Source organism: Magnolia sinica, chromosome 11 (assembly GCF_029962835.1).
Source record: "Magnolia sinica isolate HGM2019 chromosome 11, MsV1, whole genome shotgun sequence".
In the NCBI taxonomy this organism is placed as follows: Eukaryota; Viridiplantae; Streptophyta; class Magnoliopsida; order Magnoliales; family Magnoliaceae; genus Magnolia; species Magnolia sinica.
In genome coordinates, this window is record NC_080583.1 from 77,274,092 (window position 1) to 77,298,752 (window position 24,661).

General features: G+C 39.6%; 1 long non-coding RNA gene across 1 annotated transcript; it reads right to left on the reverse strand.

Moving 5' to 3' along the window:
• Positions 1–3,838: 3,838 nt before the first annotated feature.
• Positions 3,839–14,304, reverse strand: LOC131219418 (uncharacterized). The gene is made up of 2 exons (XR_009158196.1): positions 14,176–14,304; positions 3,839–4,420 (listed from the first exon to the last, which is right to left on the reverse strand). It is a non-coding gene; the product is annotated as an uncharacterized LOC131219418 (long non-coding RNA).
• Between the last annotated feature and the right edge of the window lie 10,357 nt (positions 14,305–24,661).

A 24,661-nucleotide genomic window follows, 5' to 3' on the forward strand; every position in this document is an offset into this window, starting at 1 on the left:
ATTTCCACTAATGTGGTCCACCTATATTATGGTTGTGGATGAGATTTGAGCCCTATGGCTAAAGTTTTTCCATACACCTTATCATTGGAGTGGATTTTACATACACATCATGGTGTGGCCCACTCCCAGTCCTCCCTCCCTGGTTTGCCCGGCGCTCAGAATGCATGCAGACACTGCCACCAGTAGTAGGATGGTACTGGAAATGCTCTATAATCCCCACTATGATGCATTTGTTTTATCTACGCCATCCATCTACCTTTCCATGTCATTTTAGTGGTTGTACTAAAAATAAAGGAACATCCAAATCTCATGTGAACCACAACGCAGGAAAAAGTGGTGATTGAACACCCACCATTAAAATTTTCTTATGACCACAAAAGTTTTGAACGAGCAAATATTGGTGTTTTCACTTCATCCAAGTCTATATGACATAATCAACAGGTTGGATGGTAAATAAATATTACAGCAGACACTAAGAGGTTTTTAATGGAGTGTTTTCAATCACCACTGTTTTCAATGGTGTGGTCCACCTGAGATATGATCTACCTCATTTTTTGGATTCCTTCCATAAAATGAGCTAGAAAAATGAATGGACAGCTTGGATCAAACACATAGATCATTGTGTGGCCACCGACACTGGCTTGTATCAAGTTGTGTACCACAAGGTTAGTACTTTGGGAAGGATTGCGTACTGAGTTACTCAGCATGCTAAGGGTGGGGTCTACCGTAGTTTATGTATTTTATCCACTCCTTGTATCCATTTTATCAGATAATTTTAGGGCTTAAGCCCAAAAATAAATCATATCCAGAGCTTAAATGGACCACACCACAGGAAACCGTGGGAATTGAACGTCCACGGTTGAAAATTTCTAAGGGGCCACAAGTTTTAGATGAAGCTGATATTTGTGTTTTCCTTTAATACATGTCTGTGTGATCTTGCGAACAGATTGGATGATAAATAAAACCATTATAGGCACTAGAACAGTTTTAACGGTGGAAATAATTATTCCCACTGTTTCCTACTGTTTCTTGTGGTGTGGTCCACTTTAGCTTTGCATATACTTCAAATTTGGGCTCAACTCCTAAAATGAACAGGAAAAACTGATGAATGACGTGGATGAATGACATACATTAATGGTGGGCCCAACATAGTCTACTCAGTACGATAAAAGGGTGCTTGGTGGGTGCCGTACTGTGCTAATAGGGTGCGTTAGGTTGGGTATACCTTGATGTGTACGTAAAATCCACTCCAGTCATAAGATGAGTGATAAACATTTAGAACTAGAGGTCAAACATAAGATATATCCATAATTTAGGTGGGCCACATTAATAAAAAAGGCGCAAAGGATGCTTACCATCCAAACTGTTTCACTTGCTCTAGCCAGCATAAATCATATATGTAGGGCTGTACACGAGCCAAGTTAGCTCGAAAAGCTCTAAATCATATATGTAGGGCTGTACACGAGCCAAGTTAGCTCGATAAGCTCACTCTGCTTGGCTCAATCTATATTGACTTGATTCGAGGTGAGACAAACTTCATATGACCCAGCTCGTTTTGAAAACAAGCCAAGTTAGAACATAATAGAGCTTGACTCAACTTAGACTCGAACCTGGCTTGGCTCGACTTAAATGTCCTTTTTTTACCTAACTTGTCTCTCTCTCTCTCTCTCTCTCTCTCTCTCTCTCTCTTTGCCACTCACCCGAGCTTGATTCAGCGTTCGCCCAACTTACCTTAGTTATATGGCCTGCACTCACCCGAGCTCTTCTTTTTCTTTCATGGCACAAATAACAAGGTATCTTCTATGGCTCTATCTAATATATATATATATATATATATATATATATATATGAAAAAGTTCCATGTAGTCGAGCTCATGGAAACTTCCCATGAGGTTGAGTTGTGTGGGCCACACCACGTATATAAGTTGAGAGGGGCCACTCTCCATTAAAACATTCATAATCATTTGTTGGGCCCACCGAAATGTGGTTCACAAATCCAGCCTATCCATTATGTGTGTGGATGAGGGGTCGGACCAAGTTTAGACGCATCAAAATTTCAGGTGAGCCCCACCAAGTGCTTTTATATGTTTTAGGCATGTCTTCACATGATTTTAGATGTTATGGCCCACCTAAGTTCCATATATGGATAATTTTTGGGATATCTCATAATTTAAAGGGGACCCATCAAATGCATGGTGTTGATTTTCGACACACATCATGGTGGGGCCCACACAGCTCAACCTCATGGGAAGTTTCCATGAGCTCGACCACGGAACCTTTTCCACACACACACACACACACACACACACACATATATATATACACACACACACACACACGGAAACGCTCATCTGCGAACCAGTTCGTACGTACTACGTACGAACTTTTTTAAGAACCCATCCTACGTGTTGTGGATCCAAAATCTGAACCGTTCATGTGAAGCAGCACCTCGTGAAACCCCTGGGCCCAAGTTTTACTTTGATCTAAAACTTTGATGGCTCATGAAAAATGAAAACGTTTTCTTCCCTTGATTTGCATTTCTCTTTGCTATGGCCCAACAGAATTTTAGATCAGGGTGAAAATTTGTCACATGGGGTTTCATGGAATTCCGCATCACATGGACCGTTCATATTAGACACCCATGACATGTGTGAAAAGGCGCGCACGTGCATAGGTGCGTAGGGGAGCATGACTCTATATATATATATATATATATATATATATATATATATATATATATTAGAAACGGTTGTTTTCATTTGCTACGCTCTTCCCTATTAATAAATTCCTTCTGTTTCTCTTGTTATGTATATAAAAGATGAGAATTGATCAGGTACATTCAGAGGCACCATAACTTGTCGTCCAACCAGACCTTTCCTGCTAACATGCCACATGTGTACGAAATCTGAGCCAACCAACTGGTAGGTCGCACCATCAAGATCACTTGCCACTAAAATCAGTCCGTTCAGCTGATGAGGTGCCGCTGTTGGAATCAATGGACTACTAACGGTCTCATTCAAGAGACGAGTATGGCTCACCTGATTACCTGACCGGCCTGATTTTATTTGCATGGTATGGAGTTCTTAAATAGGTGGCATGTTGACATGGCCAGGCCCGGCCCGGCCCAAGACCGAACCTCAAAACAGTTTGTTGCGCCCAGTCAACCTGGACCAACACGAAAATTGGCCAAATCCCTATTTCCTGTGTGAAAGCTCTTAATCCATCCGTTGATCAATTGGGCCACCGTGCATAAATAAATAGACATTTAGAGAAACGAAATCAACGGTCTAAATTCAAGATGACCGTTGCCTAACCAAGGATTGGAATGGAATACCTGAAAACCACCTGGCCGGGCTAGCCTAAAACTAATTAGGCCCAAGCCCAGCCTAGAAATTTGTAAGGCCATATATGCGAAACCACAGCCGGCCATGGGCTAAGCTATAGGTCCAAGCCCAGTCAAATGCCAGTAGGCATTCGACCGTCCACGCCACCCCTGTTGGGAAACCATGGAATCACACAGAACCATGGAATCACACGGAGATGAATAAGGCATCGAACTTCCTTCGATGGCATTGAAGGGGACATGAAAAGTGTCCACCAACCAACAGGGGATATTCCCGATTTTTGCGATGGCATCGAACTGTCATCGACAGATATGTTGATTTACAGATTTAAGACATCAATCAACAACCCCTGCATACAAGATCATAGAATGCTGTGGGGCAGAGCTGTCAATGGCCAGCCTAATGATATAAACCTAGATACAATGGGCCAGCCGGCCCAGCCAGCACGGTAGGGTCAGGTCTTGGACACTTGAACATGCCCTGAGCCCTGGTCATGTTTCAACAATCCAAACCTTTTATTTGATGGGACTCAACCATAAGAGGAAGAGAGGAAAAAGACTATCTGAAACCATCTTAAATCTAGCCCAGCCCTACTCTGTAGGGTCAGTGCCAGAGCTAGGGGACTAGACCAAGCTCCATTAAGGACAAGGCCATCACCAGGACTTAGGGGGCCAACCCTGGCCCTGCCCTATCCAGGCCCACTGCCTACGCATTGAAATCAAGTTCATTGTAGGCCCCACGACACGAAAATGGTCCTATCCAAGCCCACTGCTCATGCAAATGTGCCATTCATTTTCTTTTTCAAATGTGGGATTTGGAATTTGTGATTTCCTAGTCATCAAAATACATACATTCTCCAGTTTTCTGTAGCGTTCTTCCCACGAAGTCTTCTCCTCCTCCGTTCGCTTAATAAGCCCCACAATGGTTTGCGGACATCCTCAAAATCACCCAATTCGAAATACCGTAGCCTTCCAATGCACATCTTCTACAATCAAACCGGTGCGGTTCTTGCATGGTAGGCCATGCAATGAAATGTGTGGCCACCAGATGAGTTCTCTCAGAACATTGAATCATTTCTCGCAAGGATATAACCAATACAAAATGATTTAGAATTCAGTTTTAAAAATGCAATAGGCATGAGAAGTTATCCAAACTACAAGAAAATAATACATGGAAAGACCACAATAAAAAACATAACACAGGCAAATCTTCAATTTTCTGTTTCTCGCCATACAGATGGATCTATAGTTCTTTATCCAAGGTGTTATTCCTAATTCATAACAATTTAAGTTCCACTCATAGCTCTAAAACCTGGTTATTTGACTCGAAATTCGGCCAAGTCAACTCAACTCGAGATTTTGGAGCTACCTGAGACCAACAGCTATGAGCTGATGTCTCGAACCAGCAAACCAACCAATGCTTGCTTATACTTCGATCTTCTACCTACTTATTGATATATAAACATTTTAAAATTTTACAAATAATATTATTTAATTATAAAATATCGAGTCGAGTCAAGTCAAGTAAAGACTCATCTGAGTCTTCGAGTCCACCAGACCCAGCTCAACATAAGAGTCGAGTTTTCGAGTTCTGGAACTATGGTTACACAAAAGGCGAAAAGAGAGCAATTGAACCAACATGACTATCGAGCCGATCATAGACTTGATATTTTCACAGCCAATTAAAATGGCTTGGAGCAAAGTAGACAGACACCTGCCATAACTATAGATACAAGCTTTCTTGCATTTGGAGGCACTATTGGATTGGATCGCAATAATTAATTTTGTAAAGCAGAAATGACTGAATTGCAATTATCACCCTAAGTATCCATATCGAGGAGTAAGGTTTGGACTGCAATTTGGATATGTTTGAGTTGGACATGAAAGGAAAGTAACTGAAATTTAAGGGCTAGACCATCATTATTACGATAAGAAACATCATCCAAGTGATCCCCTCCACAAAATTAGATGTTAGCAATCCAATTCGATCGTTCATCCAAACATACACCAAAAAAAAACACTTTCAAACATTCAATCCAACATTAATAGCTTATGTAAGGACAAGTTTGGTAGCACATGAAATTTCATGATATTTGATGCAACCAAACGCAGGGTAATCTAACACCTATAATCGCAAACATTAACATTACCTAGTTATGGATGAATATCCAAATATAGAGTTATGATATCATGTGAATTGTTTGTACCTTATTATGGTGCGAGTTCATATCTAGGGCCCAGGTGAACCACCAATAATCAACAAAGACACCGCACAAAGGAATACACCCCTGTATGCCCCACCAACTTTTTTTCTTTAGAATGGCACAAGTTCATCTTAAGAAATAGGGGATTCATATGAAGGTGTGACTTGAGACCAGGCACAACCCAAAAATTTCTCAGGCCATGCATGTGTCGGGTTTGTCAGGTCAGGTGGGCAATCCAGCCCATTGCCACCCATGCCTTTTAGAGTTCCATAGGTTCATTCCAACTATCGCATAAAACAAGCTCAAGCTAGAACTCATAAAACCTAACCTCCACCTTTTCTTTTCATGAATGGCGACCTAATCTCCATATTTAAATAACAAAAGTCCAAATCACCATTTTATCACCTCAATTCAAACATCAAAACTAACAAAAATCCAAACGACAACAAAAACCAATTTCATAATTTCATTCAATTCAATGGGAACATCTGGTCAAGCTAACAATAAACAAAACTAATATAAAACCCTGTTCAAGGCTCACATAAAACCCAATTTAAAACTGGATCGAAGAATGTTATGAAATGGCGAGGGACTCTATGGTTTGGGACATCAGGATGTGGAGAAATCTCGATGATGCAGAAATGAAGCAGCTTGCGAGTCTTCTAAACAAGTTGAACAAAGTTCAATTGGATCTTTCGGTTGAAGATAGGGAGGTGTGGAAGTGGTCGGCAAATGGATAGTATTTGGCAAAATCGGTCTTCTCAGTATTGACAACAAGGAAAGCACTTCACTGCCATCTGCAAAAGTATGGAGAGCACCGGTCCTGCCAAGGGTTAAAGCATTTGCTTGGCTTGCTACAGCAAATAAGATTCTCACTTTAGATAATCTGAAGCAGGACAAGGCACTTTCCAACAGATGCATAACGTGTAAAGCTGATGAAGAATTGATTAGCCATCTATTCTTTCATTGCTTATTGACTACAGAGGTGTGAGCTTTCTTTCTTTCCCTATTTGGAATAGCCTCGACATTCAATAACTTGATAGGGAATATCATGGTGGAATGGCTAGATGGGCCATTCAACGATAGGAAAAAAAAAAAAACTTCAGAAGAAGTGTATATTTCAAATTTTTTCGGGATCATCTGGGGTCATGGAAAGAGAAAAACATTAGATTTTTTAGGATGAGCTCAGTGGGAAGCATTCAGAGAATGATTTTTCACACGATCCTCAATTTGGCGCTGGCATGAGATGGCATCCAACCCGTATAGTAGGGCTTCAACCCATAAAAGTAGGACACTACAAAAATCAGGCCAATCTAACCATCATGTGGGCTACCACGTGAATTTGGAGGCTTTGGGGTGGTTGTCCATTGCTTTCTATGGTCCGGCCCTCCTAATGATTGGATAGCCTGATTTTAGGGCATTCCATCATCATAGTGGGTCTCACTTGATCCGCAGTTTGGATAACATATAAACAATGCGATGGGCCCCGTACTAGTAGTTGAAAGGAGTTATTTAAAATTCCATTAGCATTGTGATAATTGATACGTATGTTGGTTCACCTCCCAATAGACTCCTTGGCGTCCCAAAGAAACCCAACAAGTAGAAGAGGTAAACAGATCCCTCGATGGAGCTTGAAACAAGTTCTCCATTGGGGATTGCCAAGCTCGAGAAAGAAGAGGGCCTCCACCAAAAACTAAATCACTAATCTTAGTGGTTTAGTCCAAGTTTGGTCTCTACAATCTGTTTGGATTCGTGGAAAGGAAAGGAAATATCCCTTCCCAAAAAACCAACTTTCCTCTTTCCGTGTATCCTTTCTATGTAGGGAAGACTTTTTTTTCTCTATAGAATGACTTTTCTTTTTAAAATAAAAACAAAAATGGGTCATTTATTTTTTCACGGAGCCCTTGAGAATGGTTCCTACACTAATGGAAAGAAGACTTCCAATGTGACAATGTATCAATATGCCAGATCATCAAAAGATATGCCATTGCCCATTCCAAGCAACTCATGCAACATGTGTACCAATGTACCACATGCTACATGTGCAATTATCCATCTTCAATCACCCCACGTGACACCACTCATCTTCAAGCATCCACTTATTCCATGTGCCATGTCTTACCATCCATCTTCCAACATCCCACATGTCCTACATGTGTCAACGTGCAGTGTGTGCCAAATATCTCCCTTCAAAGTCATTCAACTACCTGTATGTGTATGATGTTTGACCTTCGGATCAAGTAAGACCCACCATGATGATAGGATGCCCCAAAATTAGCCCTATTCAATCATGTGGTACATGTACCAATGTACCACATGCTACATGTGCAATTATCCATCTTCAATCATCCCACGTGATACCACTCATCTTCACGCATCCACTTATTCCATGTGCCATGTCTTACCATCCATCTTCCAACATCCCACATGTCCTACATGTGTCAACGTGCAGTGTGTGCCAAATATCTCCCTTCAAAGTCATTCAACTACCTGTATGTGTATGATGTTTGACCTTCGGATCAAGTAAGACCCACCATGATGATAGGATGCCCCAAAATTAGCCCTATTCAATCATCGGGTGGGCCACACCATAGAAAACAATGGACAACCACCCCAAAACCTCCAAATTCACGTGGTAGCTCACATGATGGTTCTATCAACCTGATTTTTGGAGAGTCCCACTTTCATAGTGTAGCAACCCTACTATACGATTGGATGCCATACACCATGGTGGCACGTAATAAAGTTGTAGAATAAGCTTAATTCAAATGAGATTGTTGTGAAGCTCCCTCCATTACTTCCCTAACAAGTGAATACTCTTTCTTCAATGCTTCACCAACACCATCTAAAAGCATCTAAAAGCTTCCTTGTTCCTAATGCTTCATTCGTTTTCCTTCTCTTCAATGCAAATTTGACATGTATTAAATGCTTGCACTCTTTTTTTTTTAATTAAAAAATCCTCCAAAAAGTGTATACAATCATTCCTTACCTTTCATTCATTTTCTCTCTAAGACAAATTGGGCAAGTGATTAAATGATTGTTTGCTTTTTGGAATTTTTATTAAAAAAGCTCAAAAATCCTTATCTACACATCAAGAAGAGGGTCCTCAAGAGGAAAGAGGGCCGAAACTAAAATTTAAACCAGCAAATTTAGTGGTTCAGTCCAAGTTTGACCTCTACAGTGTTGATCGAATTTGTAGAAAGGAAAGGACGGGAAAGGCCCTTTTCTATGAAACTTTCCTCTATTTGTGCATCTTTTTTTGTAGGTGAGGCACTTTAAATTTTCTTAGAAAATGGATCATTTATTTCCTCCTCCCTCTTAAGAAATGGCATTTTCTATACTCGTGGGAATAGGATTATCAATGTGATAATGTATCAATATGCCATGTGTGCAACATGTAACTGTCCATTCAAGCACCCAATGTGTCACATGTGCCAATATCCTACATGTGACAACGTACAACATGATACATGTAGGGGTGGCAATGGATCGGGTCGAGTTTGGATTGGGTCATAACAAGGGTGGATCCAACATAAACACAACTCATTTATTAAACAGGTTGAAAATCTCAACTCTAACCCAACTCATTCATAAATAGATTAACCCAAGCTCAACCCACCGGAACCATTTAATTAAAAAATAAATAAAAAAAAAATATTGTCATTTTACATAAAATAAAAATAAAAATATCAACCACATATTTAGATCTCTTAATTAATATAAAATAAAAATCTTACTATAATTTAAATTACAACCAACACAAACAAGTTAGGGCCTTTTAAACTTAAATGATACTATTATCATCGTCGTCGTCATCATACATATGTAGATACATATATGGTTAGCATTTAGCGAGGAGGCAATGGGCGGATCATATTCATGAACCACCAGGTCTAGGCGAGCAAACACTAACCAACTCAATTAATTCATGGTTACTAAAACATAACCCAAACCCAACCCATATGTGAAATGAGTCAACCTAAACACTAACTTTCCGAATCGGGTCCAGGTTAGGCTGGTAGGTCCTGTCAAGTTTTGCCAAGCACATTGGCACATGACAAATGTGAGGTACAAGAAGATCGACAATGGCACATGTATCATGTGGTACATTGTCAATGTAGCTTGTGGTACATGACACATGGCACATGTGGGGTGCTTGAAAATGGTAAATGACATATATAGCTAAGGGTGGAAAAACTTGACCACACCTGATAACCCGGCCTAGGAAGTCAAGATTTGGATAAACTCATTTCTGATATGGGTTGGGCTCAAGTTATATTTTGTCAATCCAAAAATAAATAGATTGGATTCTAATTTATTAGGCCGGACATGATGGGTCATGAATATGATCTAGCCCTTACCTCCTGACTTAATGCTAACTAACTATATATATATATATATATATATATATATATATATATATATATACATATATATATATATATACACTACCTTAAACTTGGTTATGATGGTTGTAATATAAATTGTAGTAACAATTTAATTTTATATTACTTGAGTGTTCTAAATATGTGGTTGATATTTTTATATCTCTATACAAAATGACAATATTTTTCTTTTTCATTTATTTTTATATTTTAATTAAATAATGGGTTAGGTGTTTGGGTTTGAGTTGACCCATTTATAGATGAGTTGAGTTGGGGATGAGATTTTTAACCAATTTAATCAAAGGACTGAGTTTGGGTTGGACATATCCTCGTTATGGTTTCAACCCTACTCGAACCGACCAAACACAATGACACTCCTACGTCCATCTTCAAGCTCCCACATGTGTTATATGTACCACCGTCCATCTTCTAACGCCCCATGTGTGCCACATGTGCCGATGACCAATGCGCACCAACATGCCACAGTCCAACTTCAAGCACCCCATATGTCATTTATGTCACAAGTACTTCCATCGATCATCCCTTGCGCCCCGACATGTCTCACACGTGCACAATGTGCTACACCTACCACCGTCTATCTTCAAACACGTTACATGCACCACGTGTGCCATTGTCCATCTTTAAGCACCCTGATGTACCATATACAAATCTACTACACATGCCACAATCCATCTTCAAGTGCAGCACATGCCACCATCCATCTTCAAGTGCCCCATATGTGCCAATGTGTAACTTTGCCAAATGTGCTACCATCCATCTTCAAGTACCCACATGTGCCAATGTTGCAGTTTTCCACGTGTTGTTGTCCATCTTCAAGCACCCTTCATGTGCCACATGTCAAAATGTGGCACATGCCAACAACTACCAAATAAATTTCCCTTGAAAAGTTTTATTTGCTAAACATATTTGAAAGTGGGCCTCTATTTTTATGAAAATCTTATTAAAAAAACAAGCAACAGTACTCTTTCCTCTACCGATCTCCTTTGCATTGTCCGAATCCAAACAGCCCCTGCCCCCAAATTAAAAAATTGGTCGCTTAGAAATGGGCTTTAACTGTTATCTTAAATAAAATAAATTTAAAGGGGTGGCTTCGAAATCGGTATTCCAACTATGACATTATAGCATCTGTTTATTCGTTTTCAAAGGAATCGTAAATCACCATTTCCTTCTTGACATGGCTACGCATTTACGTTGTCAAATAGATAATGCATGTGAGCAAGCTAATAGCACCAAAAGTACTCACAAAAAGGCACACAATCAACATATATTTATCCATTTCCTAATGAGAGTAGGCCATAGACATGTGGCCGATTTTTGGATCATCCATTCATCATGGTGAGGCTTGCATGATGTGTAGGTTTGAAGGCAAACAAATACCTCTGATGGACTAATATACCCTGCAGCATGGACAGATATACCTTCCCAAATGCCTTCTTGTAGGATCCATTCCTTAAGCCTAAGCCTAACGCTTCCACTTTGACGCATGGATTTGCACTTGCAACTCATATTTGTGTTGGATATGCAAATCTCCTATGAGGATTCCCTGTTCCTAATTAAACATCATGTTTGGTATTTTTTTGCCTTTTATTTTTAAGATTTAATTTCTTTCCATGTCAAGACTAAGGCATGACACAAATGTATCAGAAAATCAGTTTGGTTTCATGCCAAGGAGGTCTACCGCTGAAGCCATTTTCCTAATTAGACAATTAATGGAGAAATATAGGGACCTTTTCCCACCTAGTATTTTACTTGCACGGGCTTCCTTACTCATAAAGAAAGTGGAGAAATATAGGAAGAGGGGGGAAGATCTTCATGTGGTCTTTATTGACATAGAGAAAGCTTTTTTTTTAAAAAAAAAGGTCCCTAGAGAGATAATCAGGTGGGTATCGGTAAAAAAGAAAAAATGAGTTTCAAAAGGACATATTGATATGATTAAGGATATGTATGAGGGAGTAGTAAAAAGTGGAGAGACAAGTGGGTTCCCAATTACTATAGGCTTGCACGAAGGGTTGGCGTTGAGCATGTACCTTTTTGATTGGTTATAAACGAGTTAACGAGGCATTTGCATGAAGAGATCCCAAGGTGTATGTTGCTAGCAAATGACATAGTTTTGATTGACAAGATGATGGTGTAAACACAAAGCTAGATTTATGGAGGGCTACTTTAGAATCTAAAGGATTTAAAATTAGTCAGACCAAAACAGAATATAAGTGCAATTTTAGTAACAGTAGGAGTGGGAACAAGGAATTAGTAAGATCATTGACCAAGAAGTTTCCCAAAATGACCACTTTCAATATCCTGTGTTGATAATTCATGAGAGTGGGGAGATTGAGAAGGGTGTTGCCCATAAAATTCAAGCGGGTGGGAATACATGGAGAAGCGCCTTTAGAGTTTTACGTGATCATCATATACCACTCAAACTAAAGGGAAAATTTTATACTATGGCTATAAGATCAGCCATGTTTATGGGATAGAATGTTGGTTAGTTAAGGAACTACATGTTCATAGGATGAGTGTAGATGAAATGAAGACGTTGAGATGGATGACTGGCAGGACAAGGAAGGATAGAATTAGAAATGAATTTGTTCAAAGGAATTTAGGAGTAGCACGGGTAACAAGATGAGGTAAAATAGACTTAGATGGTTTGGTCATGTGAAATGGAGACCAAGAACTAAGCCAGTTAGGAGTGAGCTAGGTCGAATGCACTAAAAGGGCAAGGGGATGGCCCATGAGGACATGGGTGGAGGTAGTAAGAAAATACTTGATGACCTATGGTCTAACTGAAGTTCTAGCCCTTGATAGAATGGAATGGCATAATAAGATTCATGTAGCCGACCGCAATTAGTCGGGATAAGGATTAGATGATGATGATGATGATATGACCCTTTTTCATAGTTCTCAAACTCAATGACTCAACTTGAAACTCAGCCAACTTGCTAATGAGTGTTTATTGTACAAAAAGGAAAATACTTGATGATCTATGGTCTAACTGAAGTTCTGGCCCTTGATAGAATGGAATGGCAGAATAGGATTCATGTAACTAACCCCAATTAGTTGGAATAAGGCTTAGATGATGATGATGATGATGATGATGATGATATGATCCTTTTACATAGTTCTCAAACTCAATGACTCGACTTAAAACTCAGCCAACTTGCCAATGAGTGTTTTTTGTACCAAAAGGAAAAGGAGGCCAATGAGGTCTAAACCCATCTATGAACTCAAAGCAAATAACTGAAGTCTTCTACTAATAGGCAAGGCACTATCTATTTTACTATTTTTCCCTTTTTCTAATATTTATAACCATTTTAAAATTCGCAAATTGTTGTCCACTCAAGCATTAGCCCATGTATGATAGTAGCCTTGGTGTCCTCAGTTGTTGAGCCTGGCAAGTTGGGCCTTTGGTTTGGTAAATCCACACTGTTGATTTGATAGGCTTCACCATATATGGACCATGTCCCAAGATTGGAAGATCACTTCCAATACATGGGATGTGGCCTACCTGTACAAGATCCAAGCTGATCATGGAACAGACCTCACCCCAAAGATGCCTGATCAAGCCAATCTGATCATCGAATCGACCACGGATATATAGAAAAATTGAATGGTTAACAAACATCAGCAGCGGGCCGTCTTGATGAACGGCCCTGATCTCGCACCCACGTGCCGCATTTGCACATACTAAAGCGCGACACACGAGTAACCACTACTTGCACACCCATGTTGCCTTTTGAAGAGAGCAGGATGGCATGATACTAGCCAAGAACTGAGGCTCTATGTAACATCCATTCCGTCAATCAGGTGTGTCCATCGATGTAACGTCCTGAGGAAAAAAATCAGCTTGATCTAGAACTCAGGTGGGCCACACATCTAGGAACAACATGTACGGGGACACCAACCATAGGTTCGAGTATGGGGACAACCATAACGTATACGTTCCATCAAAGCCATTCATTGGATGGGCCTCATGAGGAAGAAGTAACATTCCAGAAACCAGCCTAACCCAAAACTCAAGCGGGCCACACCGCTTGAAGAGCTGTAAGGAATATTTTAGTTTGTTACCCACGGTGTGGCCCACCTGAGTTTTAGATCATATCTATTTTTTACACACGAAGTGAAATGGAGAGGACGCACCTGATGGATGGAATGGATTTCAGATACAGATCATGACGGACCCCACTGAGATCGGCTACTAGAGAAAAAAAGGAGGAATGAAACATACCTGGATCGCTTCAGTCATGGATAGACGCTGGTTTCACCTCTCTCCCTATCTCTCTCTCTCTCCTCTGCTTGCTTTGGAGCGGAAAACTCGAAGACTCCACTTTCCAGAGAAAATCGTTTTATATTCTGGTGAAAGGCGATGGATGATACGCAGGCACTTAAATTTGTATGCGATTTATATAAGTAGTTATATCAAACCGTCCAAATTATTTTTACCTGTTTAGATGTATCATACACTAAAAATTACCCTTACTTATTCATCTATCTATCAGATTGTTGGACGTTTCTTGGACGGTTAGTAATGATAACTACCCAACGGTATTATTTCAATATATAAGTGCCCATGAATAAGAGGTCAGTATGTTTTTAACCAATCCGATTTATTGAGTGTAAGCTGGTGACATCATTTTCCACAATTTAGACGGTTTAGGTTGAGTCAATATACTTCATTTGTACCATTTCAAAGCGCCAGTGTATCAAGCACCATACATAGCCAGAGTATCAAATAAGGGGGAGTTGTACGATACTCGGGCAGCGTACGATGCGTGATACGCAGGTACTAAAAAATTGTACATGAGCCGTGCATTAAACCGACTAAACTGTCTAGGACGCTGTATCATAGTCACAGTGCCTGGGTTTAAACGGTCCTAACATCTGAATCGATGACACGTGTTTGTTGAAAATACATGGGTGGTGTGGGACACACCGCATAATGGGTGGTGTGTTGACGTCACTAGTTCTGTTGGCCACCATGATGTACGGTTATATCCACACCGTCCATCCATTTGCCATAGTGACTTGCACCATTGACCTTAATGGACGCGGATTGGCCGGTGTACCACACACCAGTTATATAGCTGGTTTATGTACGTGTCGTGTGAAGACGAGCGCAAACGCTCCTGGACCTCCAAGTTGTACGAACGGTTCATGGGAGATTAAAGTTGCATGGGCGTAAAATGATGTACTTATTATATCCACGCCGTTCATCCAGTTTTCGATATCATTTTAGTGCATGAGCCAAAAATTGAATCATATCCAAAGGTCAACTGGACCACACCACAAATAGCAGTGGAATAATGATTTTCACCAGTAAAACATTCATAGGCCCACCATAATGTTTATAAAACAAATATCATATTGATGCAAAACTTCCGTGATCTAGAAGGGTTGCAGTGGTAAACATTCAATCCCCACTGCTTTTTGCAGTGTGGTCCAACTGATTTTTATATCTGTTTTATTTTTCCTATCAAGCCTTAAGATGAGCTCGTCAAATGGATGGACGGATTGGATATAACACATACCTCATGATAGAACCCACAGAACTTGCTGACATTAATACACTGGATACATCCCTTGTGTGTGGTACACCAGCTAATCCACTTCCCTGGCGTGATATTTATTTGTCATCCAACCTATTCACACAGGCTTATATGAAGGAAAGACACAGCTATTAGCTTCATCTAAAAAGTTCAGTGGGTAGGAAAAGCTTTTAATAGTAGAAGTTCAATTCTCATTATTTTCTTTGGTGTGGTCAACTTGAGATTTGGAACTATTACATTTTCCAATCACGATATAAAATGATCTCACAAAAAGGATGGAGCGTGGATATAACGTATACATTATGGTGGGATGCACAAAACTTACTGGCATTGATGCACTACCAAACAATAGGGGGCATTGAGGGCCTTTTGTGTTGAGAGCAAAGTTCTATGGGCCAATCATGATGTATGTGTTATACCGCTCACTTACTTTTTTAGGTGATCTCTGGTTAACCAGCTCAAAAATGAAGCAGATCAAAAGTTCAAGTACGCCACACAACAGGAGAGAGTGTGGATCCAATACTTATCATTAAAAACTTTCCAGCAACTATAAAGTTTTGGATCAAGTTGATTTTTATACTTTTCTTTAATCTAGATTTGTGTGACTTTATCAATTGATTAGATAGCAAATAAACAACATCTTAACCCTAAAAAGGTTTTACCGTTATATGCTAATGTTCTTCTTGCTTTCTATAATGTAAATTAGGTGTTATCTGGGTAAAAGCTTCCGATATGTTTCATATTATTTTACTTAATCTAAGTTTGTGTGACCTTATCAATGTTTTAGAATGGGGTTCTAAAAATTATGCAAATCCAAATCTCCAATGGACCACGCCACAAAAAACAGCCTCATTGAGTGCCTCACCATTAAAATATTTGAAAGGCCATCGTAAGGTTTTTGTATGTTAATTTGCAATCCTACCTATTGACAATGCTAAGGAGATCTTGATGAAAGGAAAACAAAAGGATCAAATTGATCCAAGACTTTTGTGCCTATAGGAAGTTTTTAATATAATTATTCATCACTATTTCCATTGGTATGGTCCCCCTCATATTTGGATCTTCGAATTAGAACCGTATTAAAATAAGATGGGAAAACAGATGGATGGCATGAATATACAAAAATAATAATAATAGTAATAAAATAAAAATCATCAAGGTGGGCCCCACATGTTTATGGAAACACCAACTCAGCTGTTAGCAGAGTAACAAACAGCTAATCAGCTCTCCTTAAAATGATATGACAAAATTCACGAAGGGCATGGTTATAACCATGTGGGGTCCACTTTGATGAATTTTTTTTTTTTTAAATATTCATGCCATAATTCGAGTCCTTTTCTCGAGAGATATATCTGACAGATAAGGATAGCTGGTGCTGCCGGTGCTCAGATATATCATACGTCACTCGATAAAGTAGGGAGCGGATAAAGCGTGCCCCGGCCTCATCCAGATAATGTGGCCCTGACCGGGGGCCCACCTTAATATATGTATATTATGTCCACATCATTAATTTATTTTTTTTCAAGTCATTCCAGGGAATGAGCCCGAAAATGAAAAAAATCCATAGCTCAGTGGATTCATCCATAGGAAAGAGTAACGATTGAATGCCGTGCCATTAAAACTTCCCATGGCCCAACATAATGTTTTTCCTAATGTTTATATGATAGGAAGAAAAAAAAAAAACAAATATTAACTTGATCTAAAACTCCTGTAATCCATTAATGTTTAATCACCACTTTTCTTCTATGTATGACTGAATCATGAAAAAATTAATGAATAGCATGAATATAAAATATATAAATCAAGGTGTGATCCGATGACCATACCATCTTGGGTGAGGGCAGGCTGCACATAATCCAATCCCATGTAAGTACTTCAAATTAAACGGTCCACGTCGTGGGCCCAAATTGATGTACCATTGTGTAATAGTGTAAATGATATGCTGATTTAATTTTCAAAATTAAATTATAATAAATATTGAAGGGGTAGTTGAAATAAATAATGGTCCACAACTCAAGGGTCCAAATAAACGCCCATTCATCAATTTAGTCAGCATATTCCATAGTAGGGGTGCATATGAAACCGGTAGAACCGGTAAACCGGACCAGAACCGACCAAACCTTACAGTTCAGTCCGGTTTTAAAGTGCACCGGTTCTGAAAATCAAAGAACCGATTAGTTTGGTTTGGTTCAGTTCTCAGTTTGGGTTTATGTAGAACTAAACCGAACCGTGAACCAAACCGTGAAACCGAATTGTGAACCACCGAACCTAAAACCGAACCATATATTTAAAAAAAAAATAAAAAATTCAACTCTTCGTTCTCTTCACACTCCCCCTATCGCAGTGCTGCCCCCATTCCATTCTTATTCTTCTCTCTCTCTCTCTCTCTCTCCCTCCCTGGTTCTCTCTCTCTCTCATTGATTCGCTCTCTCTAATTATCTCTCTCGCTAACTGGCTCTCTCTCTCTATACCGATCGCCATTCGCCACCTGCATATCTGTCTCTCTCTCCATCTCTCTATCTCTATCTTTGTTTTCCACATTGGCCAGATCCATAGAACCGAACCGGTTTTTACGGTCAGGTTATGGTTCGATTATGGGTGCAAACGGTCCAGTTTCGATTCCGATTTTCCTGAAACCGTTAAGAACTGTTCGATTCCAATTTCACCCCAAAATTGGACCGAACCGACCCGTGTGCACCCTTATTCCATAATTCATGTTAAAGCATGCATTACAAACAGTTTTACTTGGAGCAGATTACTGTGTGGGGCCCACCTTGATGAATGTGTTTCATATCCACGCCATCTATCCATTTTTTTTCCAGCTCATTTAAGGATGCTATTTCAAAAATTAAGCAGATCAAAATTCCAGGTGGACCACACCACTGGAAAAGGTGGCGAACGACAATTACAAGCTTTTCTAGTCCACAAAAGTTTTGGATCAGGCTAATCTCTGTATTTTTACTTCATCCCATTCTTTTTTTACCCTATCAACAGGTTCGATGACAAATAAACATTATGTATCTTCTTATAATAGGCCTTGGGAAGTTTTTAATGGTGAGCATTCAATCATCACTATTTCTTATGGTGTGGTCCACCTTAGATTTAGATGTGCTTAGTTTTTGGGGTTGTGTCCTAAAATGAGCTGGAAAAACGACTGAATAGAGTAGAAATACAACATATCATAAAGGTGGGCCCTACGGTAAGGGTAACACCCGCTCTGCCCCGCTTGAAGTTGAGTTTGTGAACGGTGGTATGCCAACAATATCATTGAAATTATTTGGTACTTCAGCATCTTTTAAAAAAAAACATTGATATGCTGTCACCTAAAACTTGCTAATTTATGGAAGCCATTATAGGTAAGAGGACTGACAATGGGTTGGGTTCACTTCACCCAAGACAGTGTAGCCCTTATCATGGGGTCCACCTTGATGTATGTATTCTCTATCTACTCTGTCCATCCATTTTACCATATCATTTTTGCCAAGGAGTTAAAAAATGAAGCATATTGAAATCTCATGTGGATCGGCAAAGACTAATCTACTATTAAAAACTTCATGTGGACCACAAAAGTTTTGAGTTGATTTGGAGTTTTTTTTCTTCTAAGTTTATATAACTTAATCAACGTGTTGGATGATAAATAAACATCACAAGGCATTACAGTGGGTTCTAAGATTTATTTATTTTTTACTAGTGAAATGTTCAATTACCACTGTTCATTTTTTTTTTTAACACACTGCACCCCACACACACTACAATGACCTAAACGTTGAAACTCATATGAGTCTACCACTAAGCCATGTGTATGGACATATAGTATGGTCCACCTGAGATTTGAATGTGCTTTGTTTTTAGGCTTATGCCCTAAATGAGCTGGCAAAATGAATGGACACGTGGATATAAAATATGTTATCGGGAAAAATGGGCCAACCCAAGTCAGGTCAGAACCTTGTGAGTTCAGCATCGCGAAAGACCAACATGAAGCTCGAATCCTACGAGGGTCCGCTCCTTACTCCCAGATCGTGACAAAGCGACATGCCCACAAGAGCACCACTTTCATCGACTCTAAGATCTCTAGAGTTCGTCAGGATCCCCTGTCTTCATACTTGATTCAGAAGGCATGTCAGCATGACCTAAGTTGGCGTTATCCGGGTTGACATGCCCAAGTCGACATGCCCAAGTCAGCCAAGACCACCTCGGCCTCCCACTGCATGGCTCCGATGGTTCGATGGTTCTGGGGAGTCAAGCCTCATCCAAGAGAGATCTGCTCGAGGTCCTCCCAAAGATCTCGAGGGATATTTGCGACACTCTCAAATCCCCAGATTCTCACCCAAGATCTCAGAACATCCTCCTACTAGTTCGAGATCTGAATCCCTCTACAATACACACCTAATAAATAGGTAAATCGCATCTACACTACCGCCTCTCCTAAACTATAAATAGAGGTACTTCTAATGGTAAGGGGGATGCACTATCTTTAGCCCTAAACTCGCAATCTTCAACTAGACCCAGATCCCTTTCCTGACTTAGGCATTGGAGGGTCCCTTGCTCTAGCCAGGGTCTTCCTTGTCCGTTCCTTGTGCAGGTAAGCAGGTCCAAAAGGGGCTAACCAGATTTTTGCATCAACAAAATATATGCATCAAGATAGGCCCCATGGTAAGGGCCACACCATCTTAGGTGAGGCTCTCCCCTTAATGTTTCCATAGCTAAACTACATGGCCCTATTGTTTGCGTCTTTTGTCATTAGCCGATTGCCTTTACCAAGCACGATCAATCACCTTGGCAATCTTCCTCCTCTATTCTCTCACGTAGTGATGAGATTAGGCTTTTCTAATAGCGTGAGAGAAGAGTTGGGGACCAAATCTCTTTTAAGACTTAAAAAAACTTGTCAGGTGTGTTGCAGCAAGCATTAGTTAATGCATTTTGTATAGGACTGAATCTCTTTTAAGACTTAAAAGACTTATTGCACAACTAGTTTATCTTAGTTGCTATTTATTAAGAAGATAAGTATGTTTGGCAAACAACATACTTATCAGCTTCTTTTCCATTTTGTCTCTCCAAACGCTCCTCTTCAGCAATTTATGAAACGTATAAAAGTTAAAAAAATTAACTGAAGTGATTATATACTTTATGTTAAAAAAAGTTAATTATAACTAATCATAAACCAAACTTACTTAGCTGAAATAAATCACTCATCTACTGCCATAAGTAGAAATAATAACTTATTTGGTGGTATCCAAATACGTCATTATTATATAACTATTTTATTTCAACGCACGCACACACACCACAATGGTTGCTTGAACCTATGACCTTAAGTGTTGAAACTCTTGTGAGTCTATCATTAAGCCATGAGTAGTGACCTGTAGTTGGGCCCATTTTCAGGCATTTCCAATTTACTATACTCTTAAATACACACTAATAACAAAAACATAGTTATGAGAAGAGTAGTCAAAACTAAAGTAGTGGGTTGAAATGGAGGTGACACATCTCCTTGTAGGTGGAAATAAATATCTAGACCATCCAAATTGCAGGGAACACTGTGGATCGCACAAATCTTTAGATTTTTAGATTTTCACTGATAAATTAATCCCAACCATCCAATTGATGGCTATTACATAGATGGTTGAAATTAATAGCAAATGTTAATATTACGAGGAAAATAAAAAAGTATCATAGTTATAGTGTAGTTCTTTTTTTCTTTTTTTCTTTTTTTTTTTTCTTTTTTTTTTAATTTTTCAAATACTCCACCCACAATTGATTTATAAGTTTAGATGTTGCCTTATGACCATGCTACATGATAGGAAGTGCATTATCACTTCCCAAACTCGAAAACTGGGCTCACAGAATTTCTGATCGCTGAATTCGGCACCGACAGCCTCTATAGTGCCCTATTCTCGACTCCTGGCACCCATATGCCAGATTCCGATCCTAGGATCTTATAAAGAGGATTTTTAATATGAATTTTGTTTTTTGTAATGAAGTATAACCACAAGCATAACCAAGTCACAAAACAGCATTACCACATATCCACTATATCATAAAATTTTAGTACAATGCGAAAAGAGGAAATACAAAGTGATCAAAAAGCTCTAAAATAATTTGTCACACGCCCCTACCTCCGCGCTACTACAATCTAACGCCACTTACACGCAACGGTCATGCATAAGCTTACGAAAAGCTTAGAGGGTGGTATAAGTGTGTGTGCAAGGCAAGTGCCAAGTATGCAATATCAGAGTAATGCAGAAATATGCTTGTAAGTCCATGAATACTATCAGTCACACCAAGGCTATGTGATGCAAGACATGAATGCTATTGGTCATTCAAGGTCATTTGATGCGAGGCCTACGTAGTCAAATATCATATGCGAGATGCAACGCAAGCATGCCAGTCCTCATCAAATACACATATCAGTATGGTTCCCCTCTGGGATATCACCAGGGTTTAGTACACTCTACACTGACTGCCGCCTCCCTAGCCGCACATCTGTACACTCCCCAAGCATAGGGTTGTGATGTAGTAATAAACTCGGTGAGACCGAGGTCGAATCCCAAGGGACTGAAACCTGTACGTTATCTGAAACTAAGTAGAACTAGAACTAGACTAAGATGAAATCTAATTTGACTGTAATTTGAAGGAATAATGGTGAAATATTAATTTAAAACTTAAGGAATTCAGAGGTAGGAAACTAGAGATTCAGAGGATCCACTTGTAGAAATCAGGAAAATCTTATGCCTGCTTCAAGAACTCAACTGGACTTAGAGTCCCATCTTCATACAGTTGAAGAGTGTAACCATGGAAATCAAGACTGGACTTCCTTTGATATAGTTTTCAAGAGATGAAAGGTATATGAATTAGAATGGATTCCATCACCAAACCATGCCATGGAGACAAAGTAAACAACAGAATTAAACTAATTACCAACCAATCAACAACGTATGAAGGTTAGGAAGGGTACCGTCATCCGACCATGCCCAGGATACGATAGTCAACAACAGGGCTTCCCGACGTCATAAACATAAAAAGGGAAGGAAAATGCTTAAAGCTATTGCAGACCCATTATAATTTTAGTCACAACAGACTATTAAAAACTAAAAATATTCCCTTAATTAAACTAAAATCAACATCAATTCAATCTAAACAAAGAAATCAAGCAAAAAGTCTCCCATCACGCTACAAGCTTCACCTCTTAGCCCTAACTAAAAGGTTTAGCCTATCATAGACATGATTAACTAAATCTCAAAAGAAAAGGAAATAAACAAAAACAGGAAAAAAAAAAACTATTCTTCACGTGTGCACGGCCTCCACGGCTGCTCGTCCAAAACTTGGATAGATCTCTCTCTTTCGTCTTCTTTCTTTTATAATAGCGTGAAGCGGTGGAATGTTGTCGGTTTGGAGAACTGACCGGGTTGGAGTCGAACATGGAATGCGTAAACTCTTTACACAGCAACAACAGGTGTTCCTTGCGTAGCGACAAGTTTTTGAGAAAAAATAGAAATATGACGCAAGATCCACTTCGTTCAAACTTCTTGAGCTTGTTTGGCCCCACATTGGGATTATTTTTGATGGTCCAGATGGGTGAACCGATGAAATATTGTAGACCACAACGTTCCAGGACATCCGGTTCTTCCGGGCTGCGAAACAGAGGTGCGGCTCTTGCGCTTGCTGGTGGTGGGGCCCATGATCAACATTGGTTGGGAAATCCACACCGTCCACTAAATTCTACTCGAAATTTCTACTCGAAATTTTGGTTGGGAAAGGGTATTTTTTACCATCCCTTGATGCGGCTCACGAAATCTGTAAAGCCACCGTCCGTCTTCCGTTTGAACGGCTGAAATCTCATCCTTTTTATTTATTCAAATTTAATCACCTAGGTATTGGTAATATGGGCTGTGAAACTCTAATGGACGGTTTGGATTGTCCATTTGGACAATGGATGGGGCCCACAACTGCGAACCGACCATCGGCCTACGGACGCTGTAAAAACGAAAATTTTCGTTTTTGTCGAGAGAAGGTCGGTCAAACTGACTTTGACCCTTTCGTTTGGTCCGGTACACCAGTCACGTAAAGTGGGGTCCACTGTGATGTTCTTGAGAAATCCGTTCCGTCCATCTCTTTTCTCATATCTTTTAAACAACTGGGACCAAAATTGAGGCATATTCAGATTGCAGCAGGGCCTAGAATCCAGATTTTAGGGGTTGATCTATCCGTCGGGCCACTTCCTTAACGATCCAATGGCTGAAATTTGATATGTACGGTTAACTTATGGTCCTCAGACCATGTATAAATTTTCAAGTCGAACGGATGGTGGGAATCCTGTGATCTTGCATTCTAGACGATTTTTAGGCCTCTTTAGCATAAATGGCTTGATTTTCTCGGATATCTGGTGTGTAAATTCTTCGATCTCAGTCCCCTGGGGTCCATTCCTTGCCTTGGTGACTTCAGAGCGTTAAATCCGTGCTTTTAGCACCCTTTTTTAGTCCAAGCTCGTAAATTCACCTTGCAACAAAAACACGATTAAAATAGGTTGTTAAGCATTATCATGTACGTAAAATCATGTGATAATTGGGGTCTAATATGCAATATTTGACCCTCAACACAACCCCCATCTAGCATTTTGATAATCCCGAGCAAAGTATGCGAAAGATAAGTTGAGAATTACAGGACAATTTCCATAAGCTTGAGTGATTTTTGAAAAACAATCCAGATACTAGAATTCTAAGATTCATGAATGTTGGGCAGTACTTTATCCTAGAATCAAGTGCACGGTAAATTTCATAATCAAGTTCAAAGTATTAATCCATCAAATAGAAAAATTCTAAACATCGACTTCCATGGGTGTACGGTGTAATCTTGGCGTATCAACATAAAGATTCACTTTTCTATTTCATGATATCATTGGTAACCAATAAGAGAATTCATGACAACCAATACCTAAATCAAAACTTGCCTCTCATATCATCTTTTCATTCTACCAACCTTTGATTTTTTCCATTAAAATTAACGCCAAGGAGGGGAATCAAGTCCTCACCTATAGGGAGCAAACCCATGGTGAAGACCATTTGTCCAACCCTTTTGAAATGTCAACCTTGGGGAATTAAACCTTCACCTATAGGGAGCAAACTTATGATGAAGACCATTCGCCCAACCCTTTTTGTGGTCAAATTTCTC